This window comes from Nicotiana tabacum, chromosome 3 (assembly GCF_000715075.1).
Source record: "Nicotiana tabacum cultivar K326 chromosome 3, ASM71507v2, whole genome shotgun sequence".
Taxonomy (NCBI): Eukaryota; Viridiplantae; Streptophyta; class Magnoliopsida; order Solanales; family Solanaceae; genus Nicotiana; species Nicotiana tabacum.
This window is the reverse complement of record NC_134082.1, coordinates 166,803,014-166,816,563: the sequence shown is the minus strand read 5'-3', so window position 1 is coordinate 166,816,563 and position 13,550 is coordinate 166,803,014.

Below are 13,550 nucleotides of genomic sequence, written 5' to 3'. Positions count from 1 at the left end.
AGTATTCGGTCATCGACCAGTTAAACAAGACGCCATCACAAATATCCATTATCTCTTTGCTACAGAATTCTGAGGCACACAAGAATGCTCGGTTAAAGGTGTTGAGTAAAGCATACGTACCAAGTAACATAACTGGTGGGCAAATGTCTAACATGGTAGGACAAGTGCTGGAGAGACATAAGATCACCTTTCATGAGGACGAGCTGCCACCTGAAGGGTTGGGGCACAACAAGGCATTGCACATCACCGTGCAATGCGAAGACTATTTTATCACCAGAATCCTGATCGATGGAGGTTCCAGTCTCAACATTTGTCCGTTGGTAACACTTAAGAAGTTGGGTAAAGGACTACACGAGATAAAAGATGGAGCTATCAATATGAAAGCCTTCGATGGTTCCTAGAGGTCCATCATTGGTGAGATTATTCTATGCTTGCAGATGGGACCAACATGGTTCGATGTCAATTTCCAGGTTATAGACATGCCAGCATCTTACAACTTACTACTGGGAAGGCCATGGATTCATGTCGCTGGGGCCGTAGCATCAACACTGCATCAAGCAGTAAAATTCGAATGGAATCACCAGGAAGCGATCATTCACGGCGACGGTAGCAACCCCATATATAGTCGTTAGACCATTCCGGCGATCGAGGGAAGAAGGAAGCTGGGTGGAGAGATTTACCACCACATTGAACGAGTCTATGCTATCGACAAAGACAAATGGTGGGGTAACAAAATCGAGAGTATGCTCAATGACAATAGCACACTTGTTAGTGTTTAAGATTTTAACAGATAGGCAACCACACATTTGGGATGCAATGCACCTAAACAGTTAAAAGTTTCTACTATGTATTTGAACAGTTGCATGTTTTATTCCGACCTTAACCAACTCTTTTCACTTTGCAGTTTCTTTTTTTTTTTTTCACTATTGCCCTTTTCAATCACTATTGATTTTCCCACTCGGTTCTTGTTGCTCCTTTTTTTCTCTTGCTGTGATTTACTTGTTCTTCATCTCTGAACTTGTTTGATTTCAAAAACCCTAACTTTCTTTGGACCTATTTCAAGTTTCTGAAGATGTTTCATCTGTTGCTCAACTGAGTCTTGAAATCTTTGTTTAAACCTTGGTTTCTTTATATGATTCTGATTCCCTGCTAAACTTTTCTAAGGTCCATCTACTGGACCCTTTGTATGCTATTTGATACTCTCTCTTCTCCATTGCTGAGTTACCCTGTGATTACCATGTTCCTACAGTCTACTACTTACTGATTGTGCAATTGCATGACACTTTTTATTCGTCCTAAATACTACCTCGCATGCCTAATACCTGTGTACTCTTTATATGTGCTGAAATTCCCCTCTAAATGGCTTTTAATTTTTTGAATGATTTCAGACTTCCTTTTGTGCAAGTCTGATTGATTTCTTTCCTTGTTTGTTGATTGCCCAGTTACTTGGTTTGAGTCGAAAGCTTTCCTTAGCCTTTCTGACTTGGTTTATTCATGGACCAGTAGTTACAAATCTCTGATTCCTTGATTTACCTTGTACTAATTGATTCTTACCTTATTTATTTTAACCGTGTATTTCAAAACTCTGCCCTTAATTAAACTCCTATGTATTTACCCCTAATTCCCTATTTTGCACAAGATGCTTATTTGATTTCTTTCCTTAAATAACTTTTGCTCATTATCGTTTAAGTCTGAATTCCTTAATTAAAGGAAGTCTTATACTGATTGTTTTAATTGATACCCAGTTCCATAATTATTTTTCTTACCTTATTTCTGTCTGTTTTTCACACTATAAATACATGACTCTTTCATTAACACAATATCCAACACTCGTAATTTTCTAAACTCATACTCACACTTAAAAGTATTATCTCTTGTTACATGTGGCCTGTTTGCAAATCCTGCTGCCAGCTTCTCTCTCTATTTGCTTTCTTTGAACTGGTATGTTCTAATTAAGATTCAACACCACAACAATGTGTTTGTTTAACTTTTTCCTCCTGTCTGCCTACTGCTTGTGTTTAGTTCAATACTTATTTAGCATCCTCCTTCTGCCTGTTCTACCTCTATTGTGTATTCTAAGTGTATTTGACAATGATGGTTGTTTGAGGCATGACTGTGAGTACATGATTTTTTCCTTATATGAATTACTCTCATAAATCTAAAACAAAATAATTTCTTTCAGTGTTTGCAATTTTGGGGATTGTCGTGACATTTTCTGGTAATTGTTTGCATTTGTCTGTGCATTTTTACTTTATTTAATTAATGAAAATTACAAAAAATATGTTGCATTTGCATTTAGGATTTAATTTTACATTTTTAGGATTAATTGACAAATTATTTTATAAAAACAGGAAAAAATCACAAAAATAGTTTATTTTGCACTTTTAATTTTAATTTTGAATTTTAGTAGTTTTTCCTTTAATTTGGTTTTTAACTATTTGTAGTAACAATTATTAGGGTTAATTAATTTAATATGGTAGGATAATTTGGTTTAGGATTTAATTTTATTTTTGGAAAAAAAGAAAAAAGAATTGTTAAATTGGAAAAAAAGAAAAAGAAAGAAATAAGAGGGTTTAAATCTGGGCCAAAATCAACCCAGATTTCCCCAGCCCAAACATAATCACCCAGTACCCAGCCCAAACCCATGCCTCACCCGGTCCAAATCCCCCAACAAAGTCAAACGACGCTGTTTTTTCTTGTTGATCTGGACCGTTGATCTCAGCTGATCAAATGGTTCGCAACTGAGCCCTTACTTGATATATATATGTCCTAGCGCCCTACCCCCCCTCATTTCATCGTTCCAAATACCCCCGTCTATCAGAGACCCAAGCCTAACCCTAACGGAACCGCCCCTTTTCCGCCAGCATCCACCGGCGGCGCCATCTAAAACCACTCCCAAAATAACACCCCATGACTATCAAGAGCCCCTAATTCCAAATTCCCCCTCCGTTTGCCTCGAATCAACCCAGAAAGTCTCGAATCTGGTTTTGAAAGAAAACCCTAGCGCCACCCTTGTGCTCTGCGGTGGCGGCGCCGCCTCCGTTCAACCCCAAACTAATACCCCACAACCCCCAGGATCCCCTCATGCCAAATCCACAACTACTCTCCTTCGAATCGGCCCGGAGCTCCGTGAATCTCGAATCTGAGGTCAACCCCAAAAGTTCAAAATCACTCTTTCGTCAATCCTGGTACATGCATGGGCAGAAGGCACCGTTCTTCGAGGTCTGAAGTTCGGATTCAAATGTTCGACCTTAGCTTTGTTAGGGCTTTTTCTCTGATGGATTCCGAGTCTAAATCGGTAAGCTCTTTTATTCTCTTATATTCTCTTGCTTTTTGATTGTCTTATTCTCTTCTTCTTCCCCCTTTTTTTAGCTTAATCTTCTTGTATTAGTCTGGTTGAAACTCGACTAATCTCTTGAGTTTAGATTGGTCTTCCGGTCATTGTCCTTCTCTTCTTCGTGAAAGTTTATTTTCTGATTTCTTTAGTCCGTTGTGTTAATAGCATGGATAATTCTCCGATCTTGTTTTCTGTTTAGACATCCAAGTTATTTTTTTTAAATTAAGTTACTTCAACTGAGTTAAATCCTTGCCTAGTCATCGTTAATTGATCAGTAAGTTAGTAGATTTGCTTTGAAATAATTTCATGTTATCATGGCTTGCAAATTTTTCTTTTCAAATAGATAAGTGTTCGTCTGGGTTTTGGTTTGTCTTTGGTCCATTTGGCAAAGAGCAGCCCGTCCAAATTGGTTTGGTTTCTTGGGGTAAATTCAGCCGTGGGTTAATTTGACCCATGTCTCATTTGTGGTTTAAGGAAAATAACAGGGTATGGGGGTTAGTTTGGGTAGTCTTAGTGAGGGAAGCTACTTGTAACTGTTTGGGAAGCTTCTAGGAAGCTGAGGGAGGGGACTACTTGGCAAAATCTGAATTTAAACCAGGGTTGTTTAAGCTAAAATAAAAACTAAAAAGGGACTGAATAGCAAAAATGTATCTCCTTGGGTCTGCCCTATTTGCTTACCTATAAAGGAATCTCTTCCTTGTCATTCAAGGGAGAATTAGAAGGATTCAAGAGCTAAAATACAGACCCAAGAAACTGGGAAGGGCTAAAAATCTCTGAAAATTCTAGACGAAGAAATACAGAAAGGGTACTGTTCTATTGAGTTCTTTGGCTAATTTCTGAAGTTTTCCTGATGATACAACAAATCCTGACTAGTCAACCTTAGAAATGGATTAAAATCAGCTTGGGTTGAGGTTTTCCAGGTCCATTGTTTGGATCGAATTGGTTTCTGGTTGTTTATTTCAACTTCTGGGTTTGAAATTCGATTTTTGGAGCTGATGGTCGATTCTGTTGATCTGCTTTGCTGCTGACCCTTGCTTTTTGTTATTGTGCTGCTGATATTCTTACCCTCTCTTATTTGTGATCTCAGGTACTTATTTAACGCTTCTCAATGTAAGAACCTTGTGATATGAAAATCTGCAAGACTTGAAGCATGTTGGCCATTTGTTCTTATTGTAGGAGCTTAATTTTGTCTTTATTTGGAAACTTTAGTTTGTATATATTCATGTTCGTGTGTTGGTCAGTGACAATGCTCCTTGAGGGTAAGTCTAATTTGAAATAGACATGAGGTTCAATTTTGGTCGAATGCTCGGTAACTTGAAAACCAATGATGTATAAATAGACTTTGTCATGACATTTAGTTTTGAATCTGCCTGAAAGCTTAAACCTCATGTTCGTTTAGTTGAATCAACGATGAAGTTCTGCATATAACTTTAGGCAGAAACCCGCTTAATTAGATGATTGAATGACTAAAATTAGTAGATATGGTAGCCTCTATACAGGAGCAATATGATTAACTGTGCTGTTATGAGACTGAAATTGTTAAATTCCATCGTCTATTGTTACTAATTGGAATTGGAACTCACGAGTGCTTCCATGATCAGATCATTATTAGGTTTTATCTAACTGGTTAACGATGAGTTAAAATGACTCCCAAGCTTGCTTGTACAGGTACCAGTCCCTTCCTTGGCTCATGTTGAATTCACTGACAGCCTCAAACGGGGTAGGGATTCGATGATTGGTTCTTGACTCAACAACTGCAAGGCTCATAATTTGGGCTCACTTTGAGGCCCAGTTCGAAAAGTGTTTTCTTGTATCAAATTAGGTTGGCCCAAGCCCTTTATGTAATGAATTAAGTTTTCCTCACATAAGCCTTCCTAGTTAGTTTGAATGGAACCTTTAACTACATCTAGTGTTAATTAATTAAGCCCATCAAATATATTGGAGGTGAGTCATAATTAGATAACTCATAACTCATGGCCCTTCAAGCTATAGTTTGAATATACTCTTAAAAATGGAATCGAGGCGCGCCACGCCAAGTAAAATGACAAATTGCGTGGCCCTCTTTAATTATGTCTTTAAAATTATTTAGAATTCGAGGCGTGCCATTTAGTGAATTTCCATGGTCCTCGCAAAGTTAAAAACGCGTAGTTGCTTTAGGTACGATATTTTAATAAATTTACTTTCCTAAATTCGGGTGCGCATTTGTGTGACCCAAATCCAAATTTCAACGATATTAAAGTATGTCAAGGACCACGGGTGCATTTATGTGACGTGGTTCGAGACATGTTTTAATAACGTTGCAGTCTTCTTTAAATAATTAAATGAAGCGATTATAAGTCAGAATTTGCACATAGGTTTAAAACTTGTTTAAAATCAAATAATTAAGCTGAATATAACAGTTGAGCGACCGTGCTAGAACCACGTAACTCGGGAATGCCTAACACCTTCTCCCGTGTTAATAGAATTCCTTACCCAGATTTTTGGTTCGCGTACTATTAAACAGAGTCAAGCTTTTCCTCGATTCGGGATTCAACCGGTGACTTGGGACACCATAAATCTCCTAAGTGGCGACTCTGAATCTTTAAACAAATAAATCCCGTTTCGATTGTCCTTTAATTGGAAAAACTCCCTTTATCATACTCCCTTCTCATGGGTGTAGGTGAAAAAGGAGGTGTTATAGCTCTAGCGACTCTGCTGGGGAGTGAACCCAGAATCTCTGGTTCAGGGTTCAGAATTCGAGCTTAGATGAATTATTATATTTGGCTTTATTTATTATCTGATTTTATTACATGTTCGGGCCTAATGTGCTAAATGTTGCTTTTACCGCTTTGATATTATCTGAACTGTATATATAAACTGTTACGAAACCCCTCTCTTCTCTCTCATGAGTAGTGCACGCTGGTCGTGACTTCTTTCTATTAGTGTCAAATCCCAAATAGAACGAGGCTCGGACAAGTTGCAAAGCCGGATGATCCTTTGGTTACCGTACGCAGCCCCCTCCTCGGCTCGAGTTGTCCGCTCGGGTAAGCCAGGTCTAGAACAAATAAACCCAGGATTTTAAACCTAGTATAACAATACCTCATGCCGGATCCCTAGTAGGAACGTTTGTTTGCGTCATGTGCATATTTGACTTTGGAGACTCAACACAGGGGTTGGGTCTGTCTAGGATAGGTGCACCCGAAACAAAAGACCATCCTGATGCATCTTACCTGCTACTTGTGCATTTATTTGCTTCGGATTTGCATGCTGACCGGCTCTTTCAAAGGAGGGCATTTGGAAATAAATGGCAGTACGAGGGCTAAAGAGAGTTAATCGCCTATTTTGAAAAAAAACAATACCAATGTCCAAAATAGTATCGAAACTGCGCCGAATTTTTGAGAAATTAGTTTGTTTTATTTGCCAATGGAATGAAAAAAGAGTTTTGTTTTCAAAAAAAATAGTTTGTTTTATTTGCCCGAATTACGCCAGTTTGATTCTCACAGGGTGTGAGATACGTAGGCAACCCCCATCGGGTCCAACTTCCTTTTTGCAAATATAATACAAAAGAACAAAAAATTTACTTTTATTTGAAAATAGTTAGGGTGATGCCATTCTTGTCAGAAATAGCCGAATGTCCCTAAAAGGGCGCCGGAAGGCCATTTTTGCAAGAACAACTGCCTGTGGTCATTTTTCAAGGTTTTCACCGGTTAGCCAACACAACCTTAAAATCTTCGTCTTCGAGGTGCTGAAAGGCCGTATTTGCAAAATCGGATTTTATTTTTTGAAAAAAGGGGAAAAGAAAAAGTGTGTCAATTTTGTCTTTGAGTCAAATGAGTCTTGATTTTTGCTTAATCACCCTAATAAATGTGCAGAATGAGCACGAGTCCAAGTTTGCCGATAGTAGTCATGAACAAGATCCCTTTGGAGTTGCACATGTGGTGGGAAGATCTGGGAAAATCAGAGCAAGATAAGGTCAATATACATTTAGGAGGTCTCACTGGGTTGTTAAAAATCAGGCCCAGAGGAGTTGTCATAAAGGCTTTGGTTACGTTTTGGGACCCGGCCCATAACGTGTTTCACTTTCGGATTTTGAACTCACCCCAACCTTGGAAAAGATAGCAGGTTATATGGGAAGTACTGAAGGGTTGAGGCATAAGTATCTGATCGCTCCAAGAGCCGTTAACTCTCACAAGTTCATGGATTTGCTAAAGATAAGCAAGGGAGTATCATATTCTGAGTTGGAGGATGGTTTTGCTACTCTACGTTTCATATACCAGAGGTACGAGCATGTAGGAGGGTTCAATGATCCTGCAAGCGGGGTTTGTAGCAAAGGAAACCAAACAAAATGGGATGAGCATAGGCGTTTCGCCTTCATGGTAGCTTTTCTAGGCCTTGTGGTATTTCCCCGAAAAGACGAGAATATTAATTTGCGGGTGGCCGGAGTCGTTAAGGTCCAGATTACCAATGCCAAGAGCATTCTCGCCCCTATGATAGTGTTTGAGATATACCGAGCTCTCACAGCCTGTAAAGCTGGGGCAGATTTCTTCGAGGGGTGCAATTTGCTATTACAGATGTGGATGATCGAGCACCTGTGTCGTCGCCCTCAGTATATGAGTTACGGATCCACAGAGAAAAGTTGTATTGAAGAGTTTGACACAAGAATTACAGGGTTTAAGCGGCCAGAGGGTTTTGAAGATTGGGTATCCTGCCTTCGCTCCATTACTGCAGGGCAAATAGAATGGACATTGGGTTGGCTTCCTATTGAAGAAATTGTGTATATGCCCGCCACTGGTCCTTATTTCCTCCTGATGGGTCTACGAGGTATTTAGACTTACGCTTCTTACCGGGCGATGAGACAGTTGGGAAGGTGTCAGGTGATGCATCCAGATGAAGATCTTAGTACGCATGCGGTTGAGGTTAGTTCTGACGGTCAATTTCATGAAGAGACAGTTCGTTCTATTTGGAATGAATGCCAATACTTGATAGTAAACACTCGAGTGTGTGATTTATCTAGAGGCGAAGTCTCACCCGCCTATCTTGCTTGGTATAGAAAGAAGAACACTGCAAGGGCTAAACCAGAAAGACCAGCCAAAAATCCTCACGTTCAGGAATTCGTTGAAGCATCACAAGAACAGTGGGCTTGGGTGGCTAAGGAGAATGAGTACAGGGCCACAATAGGAAAATTGGAAAAGCAAATCAGGGAGCTTCAATTCGAGAGTAGCTTGCAGATTGCGGCGGATGAAGGGGAAAAGAAAAGGCTAGCCAAAGAAAATGAAGCCCTTCGAGCTCAAATTCAGAAGATGAAAGTAGCGGCAGAAAATCCAGCCCGAAGCAATAGGGATGAAAAACTCATAGCTAACCTAAGGCAGAAAGTGAGTGACTATAGTTTCGATTTGAACAAAGCATAAAGTGAACTAGCCAAGGCTAAAAAACAATTGGCTAAAAACGCAGACGAACGGGTACGCCTGGTTAAGTAGTTGAGAGAAAGGTACGACGATGAGGTCGCAGGGTTAAAGAAAAAGGTCATCACCACAGAAAACAAAATGATCAAGCAGGCAAAAGACTTCCAAATTGAAAGGGAACATTGTTATACGGCATTGGCGTAGTTAGAAATAGATTTGCAACAACTTCAGGAACAAAATTATGCTGCTGAGCAAACTTTGGAGGCCAGGGCCCAGCAGAATGAGTGTTTGTTACAAGAAAAGGGCGTCATAAGAGAGAGAATTAGAAACATCGCTGACTACATCGTTACGAAGTGCCACATCTGTAAGGATATGACTCGCACTACATTCTTTGCAGCGGTGATGACCTTTGTTAAACAAATAATGAACGACTTGGACCGACTTCAAAGGGATATTGCACATAGGCCCATGGTGAGACCGAATGATGTCCCACGGGCACCAGGAGCTTTGCTGTATTCGTGATTTTTTGTTTGAGTCTGTATTTCCTTTTCTGTCAGAGTTTGTAAGTCATGTTGAGTTTGTATTTTCTTTCTGTTTTTGAGTTTTTATTTCTTTAGAGTATGATAGCTTATTTTCGGAGTCTGTAAGTTGTCTTTGCATCAGAGTCTGTTAGTCTTTTGGAATTTGTTAGTATTGAGCCTTTGTAATCGAAGCATCTGTGTTTATAAAACTGAAAATCCCAAAAAATGTTTTTTTTACTTTCACACTTATCTCCAAGAACTACGCTTGGTCTGATTCATGCAGGGTTATGATACGTAGGCAATATCCATAGGATTCGACCGCAACCAAATAAAAAAAATGAGAGAATAAAAAAGGGAAAGAAAATAAGAGGAAAAACAAGAGAGTAAAGAAAAGGAAAGAGCGGAAAAGCAAGAAAGAAAAAGAGAAATTATGAGAGAGTAAAAACAAAGGGAGAACAGAGGCCAGAATGAGAGGAAAGGAAAGAAAAGAAAAGAAAAGGGGATGTTTGCAATTAAAAGAAAGAAATGTCCGGGATGACGCATGCAACCGATCAAATACATAATAGAGACGGTTAACTATTTAGGTGCATTCACGCCCAATGTGTGGTTACAAATCTGTTAAAGCCTAATCGCTAAGAAGGTTGTTTGTTTGATGTATTAAGTCCAGGCAGGTGGTTAGTTGACTGGCATTCTGGCAACTCACTCTTACAACACCCGATCGAAAGTCAGGCTGAATATGGTCGACCAGGAACCGGAAACAAGTATCTTCGACCCATCGAAAGAGGTGGAAGAAACAGACGTTAATGTAATGAGGGAAGAAATGTATAAGCTGAAACAGCAAATGGCTGAAATGTACCAAGCTTGGGCGAAGGGCATCCACCGCCAGTCTATCCCGCTAACCCCGCTTATATCCCACCATTGGCTCAACCTCAGGAACCTCCCACTGTGAACTCATCTCCAGCCTTTCCCCTCTACCAACAATGCCAAGGCACCACTTCCCATAATTCTCAAGCTCCAACACCCAAACAAGTCTCCGTACCCTCCCCCACCAATTACACCTATTTTTGTGGCACCTCCACCTGCGACATTACACCGATCTTCCAGTGAACCCCTGTTCCAAACTCACGATAACCAGTACTATCCCCCTGAACCCACCTTCAAAGTTCCAGAACCATATCCTTACACTCCTCATCTTGATATCCCGGCAGAGACCGAGATATGAGGTCAAAAGCTTAGAGCAATCGTTCTGAGATATAAGGGGGCTGGGAGGTCAAGTGAGTGTAGCCTACAAAGATTTATGTCTGTTCCCAAATGTTCAGTTGCCAGCGGGGTTCAAAATGCCCAAGTTTGATTTGTACGATGGGCATGGTGACCCAGTAGCACACTTAAGAGGATTTTATAGCAAGATGAGAGGAGCAGGTGGCAGAGATGAACTGTTGATGGCGTATTTCAGCCAAAGTTTGAGTGGATCGGCGTTAGAATGGTACACTAGACTAGACCACATTAGGTGGTACACATGGGATGATTTGGCCCAAACCTCCGCTTGTCATTTTCAGTATAATCTCGAAATCATCCCAGACCGTCTGTCATTGACAAAGATCGAGAAGAAGCCCGATGAGAGTTTTCGAGAATATGGGTTCCGTTGGAGAGAGCAAGCAGCGAAGGTTGACCCTCCGATGAAAGAGAGTGAGAGTGTTGATTATTTCCTGCAGGCTTTGGAGCCCACTTATTTTGGTCATTTGGTGTCAGCGGTGGGCAAATACTTTAATGAAGTCGTAAAAATGGGAGGCATGGTTGAAGAGGGACTCAAGTCCAACAAGATCATGAGTTATTCAGCGATCAAAGCAACCACCCAGGCTATTCAAAACGGTACTGGAGGTGTACTCGGGAAGAAGAAGAAAGAGGATGTTGCGACGATCGAGTCAGCAGCTTGGGTTGGATCCAGGAACCTTCCATATTACTACAACCAACCTCGACCCTATCCCCAAAATTACCCCCACACTCCATATAGCCCACCACAACATTACTACCCACTGCCAGATTCCCATTTTTCTGTCCATCATGCACAAACCTATACCCAACCTCCCACTCACGCACAATGGCGTGCGCCGGCTCCCCAAAATCCATACCAAGCTCCATAAAATAACTACCCACCCCCAAAAACCTACAGAAATCCTCCTGGAACAGGTTTTCGACCCAATCAAGCCTTTAAGAATGAGAGGTTGCAGAAGCATAAGACTTTTACTCCGTTGGGAGAATCCTATACTAGTCTATTCCACAAGCTGAGACAGTTGGGTATGTTGAATCCAATCGAGGCCAAAATGCCGAATCCCCTTCCTAGAAATCTTGACCGCTCGGTGAGTTGTGAGTATTGTTCGGGGGACCCAGGACACGACACAGAGAAGTGTTGGAAACTGAAAATAGCTGTGCAAGAGCTTATTGATACTCATCGATCGAGGTTCAAGCCCTAGAAGCACCAAATATCAACCAGAATCCGCTGCCAGCTCACCATGAGACCCATATTATTGAGTTGATACACAAGGGAGGGGAGCCTAAGAAACCCTCATAGATGGTGATGATGATCCGTTCTAGTGAAACCAGTCCCAAGGAAAAGATAATTAGCGGGAAATCAGTGGTCCAGTTAAAAGAGGTAGATGGCATGCCAGCTGTGGTAGCCGAGAAAGGGTCGTCAAGTACTGTTGCACTGAAACCAGAGAAAGCTAAAGTGGTGGTACCAGGGGTTACAAGTAAACCTGTTGTGGTTGTGAAGGGTGCTCGCACAAAGCCTGTTATCATAAAACCAGTAACCCAATTACCGATAGTCAACATCAAGGCGGTCCCGTGGAATTATGAACGAGTGATAGTAACTTACCAGGGGAAAGAGGTTAGAGAAGAAGTGTGTGAGACCCATGGTTTGACTCAATCGGGGAGATGCTTTACCCCCGAAGAGTTAAGGAAAGCTAAGACTTCAAAAGATAACCCAGCGTTGGTGAAGAAAGCTGTGACCAAGGAAGAAGCAGAGGAATTTTTGAAAAAGATGAAAGTGCAAGACTATTCCATTGTGGAGCATTTGAGGAAAACACCGACTCAGATTTCGTTATTGTCATTATTGATCCATTCTGACGAGCACCGTCGGGCTTTGATGAAGATCTTGAATGAGGCCCACGTTCCTGACAAAATCCCAGTAAACCACTTGGAAAAGATAGCTAACAAGATATTTGAGGTAAATAGAGTCACTTTTTCTGATGATGAGTTGCCCGTGGAGGGTACTGAACACAATAGAGCCCTCTATCTGATAGTGAAATGCGAAGATTCCGTGGTTACTCGGGTACTGATTGACAATGGGTCTAGTGCGAACATTTATCCTCTCTCCACGTTGAACAAGCTGAAAGTGGAAGATGAAAGAATTCACAAGAGTAGTATTTGCGTTCGGGGATTTGGTGGTGGAGGGAAAGATTCAGTTGGGGACATAGTGCTTGAGCTCACCATAGGACCAGTTGGTTTTACTATAGAATTCCAGGCACTCGATGTGGCTGTTGCTTATAACCTGCTATTGGGACGACCTTGGATTCATGCTGCCAAGGCAGTCCCATCTACTCTACATCAAGTCGTCAAGTTTGAATGGGATCGACAGGAAATTGTTGTACACAATGAAGATAATTTATGTGTGCCCAATGATGCCATTGTTCCATTCATAGAGGTTGACGACGACAAGGGACCGTGTGTTTATCAGGTTTTCGACACAGTATCGGTAGAGAAAATTTTGGAAGGAAAGTGCGTTCCAACTCCAAAGATGGCTGCGGCATCAGTCATGGTAGCCATTGAAATGTTGAAAAATGGTTTTGTACCGGGCAAGGGTTTGGGTGCATCACTACAAGGTATTGTGCAGCTAGTTTCTCTTCCAAAGAATCTGGATACTTTTGGTTTAGGGTTCAAGCCCACAGTTGCAGATGTGAGATGAGCCCGAAAAATGAAACAAAAAGCATGGGCACTGCCAAAGCCAATCCCGCGTCTGTCCAGATCATTCATCAGGCCGGGTGTCAGAAAACAATTATTGTCAAAGGTTTCTGGATCGTTGATTGGTGCTGATGGAGACTTGGAGAAGGGACTCGAAAGATTGTTTGCTGAGGTTAACATGGTTGAGGCCGGGGAAGGGTCAAGCAAGGCAGATGTGCAATTCGTGGGATCACGTGCAAAAGTCAACAATTGGGAAGCTACTCCTCTTCCTATCCGGAGGGAGTCTTGGTAGTGGGTTTTGATTTTATTTTAGTTATCTAGATTATTCCAGGGTCTGTAATTCAGATATTATGT